The sequence below is a fragment of the Schistocerca piceifrons genome, chromosome 4 (assembly GCF_021461385.2).
Source record: "Schistocerca piceifrons isolate TAMUIC-IGC-003096 chromosome 4, iqSchPice1.1, whole genome shotgun sequence".
NCBI classification, from domain to species: domain Eukaryota; kingdom Metazoa; phylum Arthropoda; class Insecta; order Orthoptera; family Acrididae; genus Schistocerca; species Schistocerca piceifrons.
Window position 1 is genome coordinate 141,518,525 of NC_060141.1, and position 11,640 is coordinate 141,530,164.

The window sequence follows — 11,640 nt, forward strand, 5'->3', positions numbered from 1 at the left end:
GTTTCAAATGTTACTGTTGTGACTCGCTGATCTTCCAAAGTGCCACCGCACAGTTACGCGCATCCTTTATATGTGGCGCTGTCTGCCAGCCATGCAGCAATAGTTATAACGTCAAGTTGAACAAATATATTTCAAGGACAACACAATACATGTAAGTCACAGATCAAGTCAACAAAGTAAGACGTGTGTACACTTTAACAGTCAAATCCGAACTGAATCCAAGTCTAGCGGCCGCTGGCTGGCTGGCTGCTTAGGTGGCGCTGCTGCTGCATGGCTGGCAGACAGTGCCGCATGTAAAGGACGCGCGTAACTGCACAGTGGCACTTTGAAAGATCGGCGAGTCACAACAGTTACCTTTGCCATTCTTCTTTGTGAATGCTTTGCAGGAAGTTGTGGAGTAATGGAAACAAATCATGTGCTATGCAATGGAAAGCACTGTAGCTGAATTGATAGTTCAAAAAAGCAAACGAATGTTACATTTATATTCAATGTGCAAATATATTTTTATTTCATACGTAATGATTCACCAGACTCTCAGAATCCCAGCATCAGTAGATTGTTCTCCATACAAAGCAGACCTGCAGCATTATCACACCACTATAAAAAAGATAATGAAGTCAACTCCAAGAGAAGCAAGTAAAAACATACATTTTAGTAAAGTGAATATACTCTTCAATACAGCTCCATCCAGAATAATGACAAGCGTTCATTCCATGAACAAGTCATTGTGTAACCAGTACTGAAATGGCATATCACAAATCATTGTAATAAAACTCTCAACTTGGCCACAAAATTTATTTAATTTCTTTCATCCTTACGAGTTTTGGCGTTACGTTGTTTTCAAAGGAACAAAATACTGTTGATACAAATATCATGTCCAACTCAATAATATAAAGCATTGTTATTAATCATAGAATCATCAATATACAATCACACATCACAAGCCATGCAACACAATCCATATGTTGGTCATCCACGCTATCTTGCTTACACTACTTTTCTAAGACAGAGTCTTTATGAACTTACATTTCACTTTTGCAACAATGCTGTAGTCAACATTTACCATTATTCACCATGGAAATAACGACACAGTTACCATCATTTTTAAACTATATAATTCAATTTTTTTCTGATTTTAAAAAGGTAACAGAATGGCACAAAGAATGGCCATTTAATGACTCATATTTTGGATTACAATTTACACAAATCTGTGAAGTAGTATATGTTCAACTACTTATATACAGTGAGATGAAATAACAAGCAAGACTTATAAATGTGTATGACAGTATGCTTGCTTACCTGCAACATTTTTGCATCATAAGTGTCCAAGAGTACAGGGAACAGCTCTGACATGCTGTACCTGTGCTCCTTCTTAAGGATCAGCTCTGTTTCTGAATCCATGGCTGCACCTGAAAACAACAGGAGTATAAAGTAACTGTAAGCTACATCACATATAACAGTACAATGCAGCAGATTCTTTTATTTGTCCCTAGAACTTCAAGATTCTTGTGTCCGAACAAGGAAGTTGCACTGATGAGCAATAAATACACCAAACACCACACATACAGAGTAAGTGTGTTCACTAAGAACCACATTTCCTCTAAGTACTGAGAAACACGTGTGTTTGACTTTCACTCTAATAACCAATCAGAAAGAGACAGTAACAAGTAACCATGCCCAACAACAGAGATAAGCAAAAAAGCCTATCCTTGAACAGATATAGACACGTGAGCATAAATATATATACAGGATGATTATATGTAAAGTTCCAGTTCCAAAACACTGTACAAAAACTACTGCTGCTCAGAATGTCAAATTTGAATGGAGTATAATGCAAATTGGTTCAGATACAAACGAGTCATAATACAATGGAGGTTTGAGTTGCACCCAACCATATGCAAAGTTCATGATTGCACAATTTTGCCAATGAACAGTTATGCCAATGTTAGGTAAGCCCATCCAAGGTGGCTAAGTTGTACCACATTTAATGGGAAATATAGGTTTTTAAATGTCCTTAACCCAAAAATTGTATAAGAAACAATAATGACATCAGTTTTTAATTGTGAGACTGCCGCAAGACATGTTCAATATGCTGTCCACTGTTTTCTGGCACAAGTTGAAATTGAGAAACAGCATGTTCCACGAGAGATCCTAATGTCTCAAAGGTCACATTCAGAATGTGTTGCACAATACTTGCCTTCAGTTCAGCTACACTTGAAATCAGAGCACTGAAAACAGCACTTTTCAGATAAACCTACAGTCAGAAGTCACAAGGATAAAGATCAGGTGATCTGGATGGGCAGGCTGTAGGGCTTCCAGCAATTTCAAAAATGCCTCTGCAGCAGATGCTTCACTGATTGTGCAACGTGAGGAACAGCACCAAACCTATGCCTAAAAGTGATCCTACCCACATTTCAAAGCTGTTGAATGTTTGGAATGACATTGGTGCTCAAAAGCAGCATTTAACAGTGATGACGTAGGTAATAGACCTTATCTCCTCAAAAAATATGGCCCTACAATACATGATGTCACTCAGCACGACACAACTACCTTTCCAAAATGAGGCAGTACTCAATCTGTAACTGAATTTTCTGTTGCCCATATTCTGCAATTCTGTGCACTTACATGGAAATTAGCTTCACCTGCCCAAAGAATGTTCCATGGTCGTTCATTGCCCATGTCCACATGAGCAAGACATTCCTGAGTGAACATTTGTTTTGCTGGAAGATCAGCAGGAAGCAACTCCTAAACATGGGTAATTTTGTATGGGTAGTAATGTGAGACATTTCATAGAATTTTTATGCACTGTGCTCACAGGTATGTCTTAAGTTCAGGCAATTCCCTGTGCATTGCATGTCTGCACACCACCGCTCGATCACCCCTGTAAATCTGTGGCCACATCTTCTACTGGCATTTATTAATTGTTTTCCTCCTTCTCTCACAAGGCTCTTCAAAAGAATCTACCTTCTCAAATTTCATAATTATTTTCTCCATACCCATGGCAGACATCAGACCAACCCCTTTTTAATGCCCTTGAGTGTCTGTAACTTCTGCAGACCTGCTGGTGCAGTCACCACTCTTGAAAAAGAACTTTACTAGCACCATACAATGTAGCATTGCGATAGTCATGATGCAAACTGAGGAACAGTCATGTACCCAGCATCTTTTATTTTGCATATTCTGCCACTTAGCAGTGCCATCTAATGGTAACATTTTCATTAGCTTTTTTTTCCATAACATTTCCCCATTTTTCAATCATATTCCACTCAAATTTAATGTCACTCTGAGGAATAGTTCTTTTTTCATCTAGCTTTTTGATACTGAAATTTTAATTATTATCACCCTGTATATAGGTCACTATATAACATCCAAGGTTTATTTTCACTGTGAAAATGAAACATCAATTATTGGGAAAAAGTATTTGAGCATGTGCTTACTTCTGGTGTGAAATTGGAATTCATAATCAATAACAATGCAGAGCAAACCCATGAAGTATAGAAGATGACATTCTAAGCATGAAAAACCAACTGGAATTCAGTTTTGCAAAGATATGCAATATATGGTAATTTCCAAGAACGTTTGCCTATCAAAGCCGTGGGCTGCAAACGGTATATATCGAACACACGATTCTAAATGAATCACGCGACTGTGGTGGTGGGTGCTACAATAAATTATTTGTGAGATGCTAGGAAAACTCAAGCGATTTGTGACAGTAGTGAGAGGGGTGTCTGGTATTGCAGACGTTTCTTTGGCTGATTGCCTCATGTGGAAGAATCTAATTCTATGCTTATGCAATGTAGAAAATTGTTTAAATTTTTGTCAGAAATGTGATACTCTACCCATATTTTTGTGTGACACTGGCAGAGTCTACCCAGGTTATGGCAAAAAGGGAATGTTTGCCATAGCATACACATCAAATGAACTTTCTCATGACAACAACATCAACAAAGAGTGAGGTAGGTCATTTCCTTTGTAATTATAACTATTTTAGTAACGCTCTTCTTTTGTCACTGCTGTAGTGACCACAATAAACATGCTCATAATGCCCACCACCATAGTCACATGACTGATTTAGAATCGCACATTCAATATATATTGTTTGCAACACACGGCTTCAATATGCTAACATTCTTGGAAATTACCCAGTATATTTATGCACAGTTTGCCAAAATGTCAAACTGCTGCTTGCTAGCAGCAGCAATTTGGATGGACTGGACAATGTGCAGTACTCACTCAGAAGCCTGCATTCTGCATCAATATACAAGCTCTCCTGAAAGAAATGCACTTGAATCACACCTTAGTGATCCACCAAAAGAGGTTGATCCTAAAGAACTGTGAGGTACAAACAGTTGGTCCAGATACATCATTCATAACTTGAAACAATAAGCAAAGGACAGTGCTTGCTCCACTGCCCCCCTCTACCTCCCCCCCCCTCCAACATACACACACACACACACACACACACACACACACACACACACACACACACACACACACAAAAATGGTATTTACATACTCTGACCTCACCACTCACAACTTTGTATTAGACACAATACCTAAAAACAGGTGTGTGTGTGTGTTTGGATAATATCGCTCTTGTTTGTACACTTAATAAAAATTCACAAACGCATCCCATTTTTCTTGAGATCAACATCATATCATTGGCAATGCTGTGCTTGAGTGCTGACTGATTACAGACTGAGGAATGTAGCCCGATTTAAATATCTTAACTGAACACATTGACAGGACATCTGCAGTAACATACAACACAATGGTGTCAGGGATAATTCAGTGTGACAAGCGACAGTTACAAGTAAATATATTATGAATGCTCTATAAATATCCTAATTATTAGACGGCTAAACATTATTCACTTATATCCTGCATATTACACCCATAAATATTACTGACTGCCCTATTTATGTACATGTGACTGAGCATCATAGCTTGCCATACATTTTGATTCACAAGTGCAAGTCAGTAAAAGTCTAGGTCAGGGCCAGTCACATACTTATATGTTTCATGTAGCAACATTATCAGTGTCCAGCATGAGGTATGATGGGAAGGGAAGAGAGTGTGTGAGCTGCCTGGTACATGCAGCCAATGACAAAGCAGTAGACACAAAAAGTGTGTCAGAGGAATACTGTCACAGTCCCATGTCAATATACCACAAATTCCGAAACTGTAACACACTGGAACAAAGTGGTAACTATTTTGACAGAGAAGTTTCTTAATTTAATTTACACTGTTCTATTAGGTTCCGACCCAGAATTTCCTCCATCTGTGCTATCACTTCAAACATTTTGGTATAAATCCTGAGTGGAATTTTTTTGGAACAAGTCATGAAAATCTTCATGTACTGGGATTGTAAGCAATGTTAACTGAATGGTGAGTCAAGCTAGCTTACAATTCCCAAAGAAAAACTAAATTCTCACATTGTTGGAGTGCACACATTCTGCGAACAAACCTTTAAGAAAAACAAGTCTATGTTTGTCGATAAGTCCCAAACTAAATCAGCCAAAGCTATGCAGGCAGGAAAACTTTCTTTGGTTTCAAAAGTTATTTGAATAGAAAAAACCACCAATGTGATCAAATCAACTGACTGATACGATATTGCAGTGCCTGTATTATTCCAAATTACAATACAATGTTCCTTTGGACATGCAGGCACTGCAGTGGCCACAGCTGTTATGAAATACATGAAATGTATTCACAGTTGCAAATATGGACAACCATCAGCTATATAATGGATTGATGACATTGAAAATTTATGACAGGCAGGGACCTGAGCCAGACTTTATTAATACCATATTCATTTTTAAATAAAAACATCATTACTGAATTTAGGCCTACTTCATTTTGAAAAACTGTGTTTTTAAAATTCTCACAGAAATATATGATGTGGGATGCAAGTTCAGCAATCTGGAGGGAGCAGGGAATGGGAAGGGATAGTAGTGTACAGGTAAGGGGTGAGACAAACACTGTCTGGTGGAGTATCCAGGGACTAGACTGCCAACAGCTGCAAAGTCAGGAGGTTGTGGGGCAGGTAGGCGGTGATAAAAAGAAGCAAAAAAGGAGAGGAGCAGGGAAAGACGGGTGGATGTGTTGGCAGAGGACTGCAAATAAACAGGGTGGGAGATGAGAATGGGTAGGAAATGATAGGACAGAGGAGGTGGAAACTGTTGGGTGGAAGGTGTGGGGACAGTACGTTACCAAGGATTGAGGACGGAATAATTATGGGAGCAGAGAATGTGTTGTAAGGAAGCTCCCATCTGCACAGTTTGCAAAAGCTGGTGGTGGAGGTAAGGATCCAGATGACTCTGATAGTTAAATAGCCACTGGAAATCAAGTGTGTTATGTCCAGCTGCCTGTTGTGCCACAGAATGGTGTACTTTGCTTTTGGCCATAGCTTGGCAGTGGCCATTCATCCTGGTGGACATACCAATATAAAATGCTGTGCAATGTTTGCAGCAGAGCTGGTAAATGACATGGCTGCTTTCACAGGTGACCCAGTCCCTGATCGGGTAGGATGAACCTGTGACAGGACTGGAGTAGGAAAGTGCTGGATGGGTGAATTGGGCAGGTTTTGCACCTGTCTCTTCCACAGGGATATGATCATTGTGGCAAGGAGTTGGGATGATCTATTCTTACAATACATTCTCCGCTCCCTTAATTGTCCCGGCCTCAACCTACAGTAACGTACTGTCCCCGCACCTTCCACCCAACAGTTTCCACCCCGTCTGTCCTAGCATCTCCTCCCCAATCTCATCTTCCACTCTGTTTATTTGCAGCTCTTTGCCAATGCATCCGCCTGTCTTACCCCACTCCTCTCCTTTTTTGATCCTTCTTTTCATCACCTCCTTCCCACACAACCTCCTGATGCTGCGCCTGTTGGCAGTCTAGTCCCTCCACACTCAACCAGACAGCATTTGTCTCTCTCCCTAACTTTACACTACTATTACTTCCCCTTCCCTGCCCCCTCAAGACTGCTGCTTGCATCCCACGTAATGCATTCTGGCCCATGATGTTGGAGTTGGCAAGCTTTTAAGTGTCTTTTAATTGTTCCTCTCTGCAGCTTGACGTTTCTTCATTAGGGTAAGCAGCAATCTGTCTTTTCCTACATTGTTGATATTGCTACTTGGAGTTTCCACTGTTCAAAGAAATATATGTGAAAGATACTGTTTTCCCCTACATATCCTGGAAGTTTTAACTTGGGATGAACGTTGATCACTGTCAAAGTAATTTTATGTTTAAGATGGTGCTGTAAAAAACGCTCAGAATTAATTTTCTTTTAATATTAGGCCTACTTCTCATCAGCTATGTGTTATTGTATAAAGTGTGGACATAAAAATGAAACAGCTTAGAACAGATAGTCACAAAAATATATTTGCCTAGAACAGAGTCACAAAAAATTATTTCCTTATCAATGATGAATTTAAAAATACAACATTTAATAAAAATCAATTTAACTGAATACCAGAGATAGGCCTATTACAGGGTGTATAGGTGGACAAGGAAAAAAAATTCCCGGGTTTCCCGGTTGAAAATACACTTTCTCCCGGATGAAAATACACTTTTTCCGTGTTAAATGACAGTATACTTTTCCTCGGCATTGTACAACTTATCAATCCTTAGAATGTTTATGATTTTCTACACAGACGTAGAATTTGCCGGCACTGTAGGAAACGAAACCCAAGGGGGAAAAAACACGTTTTGGAAAGATCTCTGATGTGCAGCAACATGTACACTGCATTTCTTCGTTTTACGGAAGTATAAATTCGAATTCTACCAAACACTGCATGTTACCACAGTCTTGACTGTCATGTTACTTTCCGAAGCAATGAAATCGAGATTGCGACGCGATTTTGTAAGCCCATGTACCTCCATGTGTAAGACAGTCATAGCTTATGTCACGTGATCTCGGCAGCTGAAGACAGCACAGGACACGAAGTGGAGTCAACCAATAGCAAGATCACTCTTATATAGCGCGAACGCACAAAAAGAAAAGTTAATGGTTTAAATTAATATACGTAGTTTTGCTAGAAGAAAAACAAAGCTTTCACAAATAATATTGGTCTCGATGATTAATAAGCTGCAAGAGAAGATAAGCTTCCACAAATAATGCTGATCATCTTGCGCGTGTTACACTTTAAGATACATCACACAAATGTGCCAGTAAAATTTTTAATAACGATGTAAATGTCGGATCTTCTGGGCTCGAAATTATTCTTGATGGTCGTCCTCAAAGAGTTGATTTTTAAATGAGAGTCAAACGCTCTGTGGTTTAAGAAATTCATCGTACATTCTTGCACATAGTTCATCTTGCGTAAAAGGAAATTTACTTTGAAAGTAACACTTTTCAAACCATCATTCGCAATATTTTCCCGTGACCTGTTAGAAATTGGTTCGTTTCAGCAGTTGTCAGAGAGCGCCAGATAACAGGCGTCACTGCGCCTGCGCAGCTACGATGGCGCAGGAAGCCCGCATGTTCGTAGGTGTAAAATATTAAAAGATCTTGCATTATGTCATAAAAGAAACAAGACATCAAAGGATACTTCAGGAGCATCGGAATTTCGTGAACTATACTAAAATGCATAATTCGGCTTAAAGTGCACAATCGTATGTCCAGATTCAGATGTAAATTTTCTTGAGTACCAGTACTGTATTATCTCATGTTTGGTTCTTTATTATGGCATAATGCCATACAAGCTAGAAGATGGAAAACGTGCACTTGAAATTCAACGAACAGTTGAAACTAGCCAACAGTGTGAAATTAAACACTTCGTTTCAAATAAATTGACTGCCTCAGCGCAAAATATTAATAAAAGCCAAATCTCTTTAGCAAACCGACAAAAATAACTTCATTGTTCTGCAAGGTGATTAATGCTTGACTGCCAGAAAAGTGGAAATAACCTGAAACTAACAACATATTTTAGCCTTCCGTAATTATGTGAACGTATTTTAATTCATTTGGTAGCTCCTGGCCACAGAAATCCGTTTTGTTTTCATTTAATATGAGAGCAATAAACGAAGAGGAAGCAGCAAAATCACTAGACGTAAACACAGGTCACGTGGAGACTACCCACCTCCCCACTAAAACTCAGACTGCTCTGTGCATCAGCCCTGGATCTACGATATTTCCGAACTGGAGCAATTCAGATAGTGGCGCCCAGCCATACATCAATTAGCAAGAAGCGGGAGAATGTACTACTCATAGGCGACTCAACTGCGCATGCGCAAGAGCCCGCCCGCAACTGCTCAAATGAATCCAATGTAAACAGCTGTCATGTCATGCTCATCGGAGGCAATTTGTTGTTAGGAAGCACTGCATATTGTTCCTAAAGCCTTGAGACACTTTGGTTGGCAGACACATGTATGTGTACTATGTTTTGTTGTTGTATATGGCGCATTTCCTTTGCGACTTAAGTTTTATTTTCGTTTATTTCTCTTGTTCATGTTTTTTTGCTGCAGCATTATTCTGCAGAAGCGGGATACAGTAATATCCTTCATTAGAGTATTGGTTCTTACCAATCAAAATCAAAAAAAATTTAACCTACTAACTAAAACAAGGAAAAGTTCCCGGAACTCTAAAAAAATCCCGGGTTTTTCCCGGTTTTCTCCCGGACGAAAAAATTCCCGGGTTTTTCCAGGATCTCCCGGATGTCCCGGGTCGTATACACCCTGTATTAGTTCCCGTTGCTTATTCAGATGTACTGTGTCAGTCCAATTCATCATCCTTCTAGCCAGTCAGTTTGTTTCATATCATAATTTCTGCAATGAATAATGTATATGTTCACCATGCAGCATTCATAGGGTTGTAGTTCAAGATTTGTTTTGTCCCCTGGTGCTTACAGAAAAAATGTCCGTATGGCTAGAGAATGTGACGGATGTGGATGTAAGACACTAACCTTTTTTCTAATTTTTTCCAACTATGCTACCTAACCACCAGCGTTCAATACATTCAAATGCAATACATCCATTGATGTCATCAAACAATGCTGGAGCACTGTCAAACATTTGCACCATTTCAACTTTTCTTTCCTTAAGTCCAAATACACATTTCTTATTGTTTTGTTTTAATACAATTTTCCTATTGGCTTTGTTTTTGCATAGGTGAATAAAGGTCTTAAGTGTTTGTGCCCCTACAACTGTGCAACATTTCTCAAATCTACCTGTAAATTTCAATTCTTCATTTTCATGATCTTCCTTAGTAGCTGTAAACCCTGGCAACACAAAATGGTTTGGGTGTCATGGTCTGATCAGTGTATAGGCATTGCAGGCTTGCTCAGGCAGCCAGTCTCTTGACTTCTCCACCAACACCATCACTACCTCCTTTACCATGAGAGGTGGCTGAATATTTCATCTCCTTCAAGATAGCACAGGTTGATGAAGTGCTTTCTACTGAGCTGCCACTCCCTCAGAGAAGTGATGTATTTTAGTAGACTTTCTATTAATTTTTTTGGTCAGAGAGTCAACCATGTTGGACTGGAACAGATGCATAGCAACAATATCATGTGTGAGTCATTCTGATATAATGGCATATTTGCATGCACAAGTCTGTCACCAGCCTTTTGATAAGCTACAAAGGGATGAATTGCTCCTTGTGCAGTGTTCCAACGATAACCTTCAACCCCACCCTGTACATCTAAGCTCATTTTTCAATATTTTTCGTGAGGCCTACTGTTGACTGGGCATAACGGATTATGGTGTAAATCTGTCAAGACAGTCATCAAAGGAGTTTGTTATGATTTCTAGAAATGTTACTTGTGAGTATAATGGACACTGGTGGTTAGCCCATGTAGTTGGAAACATGTTAAACAATACCACATAGCTAACGAAAAGTGGGCCTAATACATACAATAAATTAATTTTGTAGGTGTTTTACTGTACCATCTTAAACACAAAATTACCTTGACATAACCCATGTTCATTCTAGGTTAAGACTTCTAGAATATGTGGAAAAAAACAGTATCTTTCGCAGTTTATCAAAATGCAGTTGGCCTAAATTGTTTTTATAAAAAAAAATTAATATACGTTTTTCAGCTAATTGCGTTTTATATCATCTAAATGCTCTTTAAAGAGCTTTCAAATGAACTCAGTTTCATTGTTCTAGCTTCATGAGAATACAAATTGTGAACAAACCAATACTGGGTACCCTTCCGCAAGTCAAAAACCAGTACTCAGTAACCTTCGGTCAGTAGAACGTGCGTTACTGTTTATGAATACTAGATGCACTCTTAATTTCAAATAAATGTTAGGCGGTTACGTTCTAGCACTTGTTGATTTGACATGGATGTAACCCATCATAGTAAAGAAGAGTCGTTCTTTTCTGCTGAAGTGGCAGCAGTAAAGAAGAGAGTCGTTTTTTTTCTGCTGAAGTGGCAGCAATGTGACCTTAACACCGTATGTAAAACCTATACCACAGAAACAAGCATCAGAAACTTGCGTTGCTGGAAACCAAATACTAACTGCATTTCTCCGTAACGTTCATCATACTCTCAAATACCCAAGAAAATTCTTTCTGACCGAAAGCTGCATCAGAATATTCGTGGAATTACGAATTGCGCATGGCTCATCCGGTACTACTCTTGGAATACTTAAAACTTTAAAAAAGACGCAGCCACTCAAGAATTTACGTGT

The 11,640-nt window shown here is 39.1% G+C and overlaps 1 long non-coding RNA gene across 1 annotated transcript; it reads right to left on the reverse strand.

Annotated features, from left to right (window-relative positions):
• Window positions 1-516: 516 nt before the first annotated feature.
• On the reverse strand, window positions 517-11,313 carry LOC124796465. The gene is made up of 3 exons (XR_007016772.1): window positions 11,143-11,313; window positions 1,300-1,409; window positions 517-597 (listed from the first exon to the last, which is right to left on the reverse strand). It is a non-coding gene; the product is annotated as an uncharacterized LOC124796465 (long non-coding RNA).
• Between the last annotated feature and the right edge of the window lie 327 nt (window positions 11,314-11,640).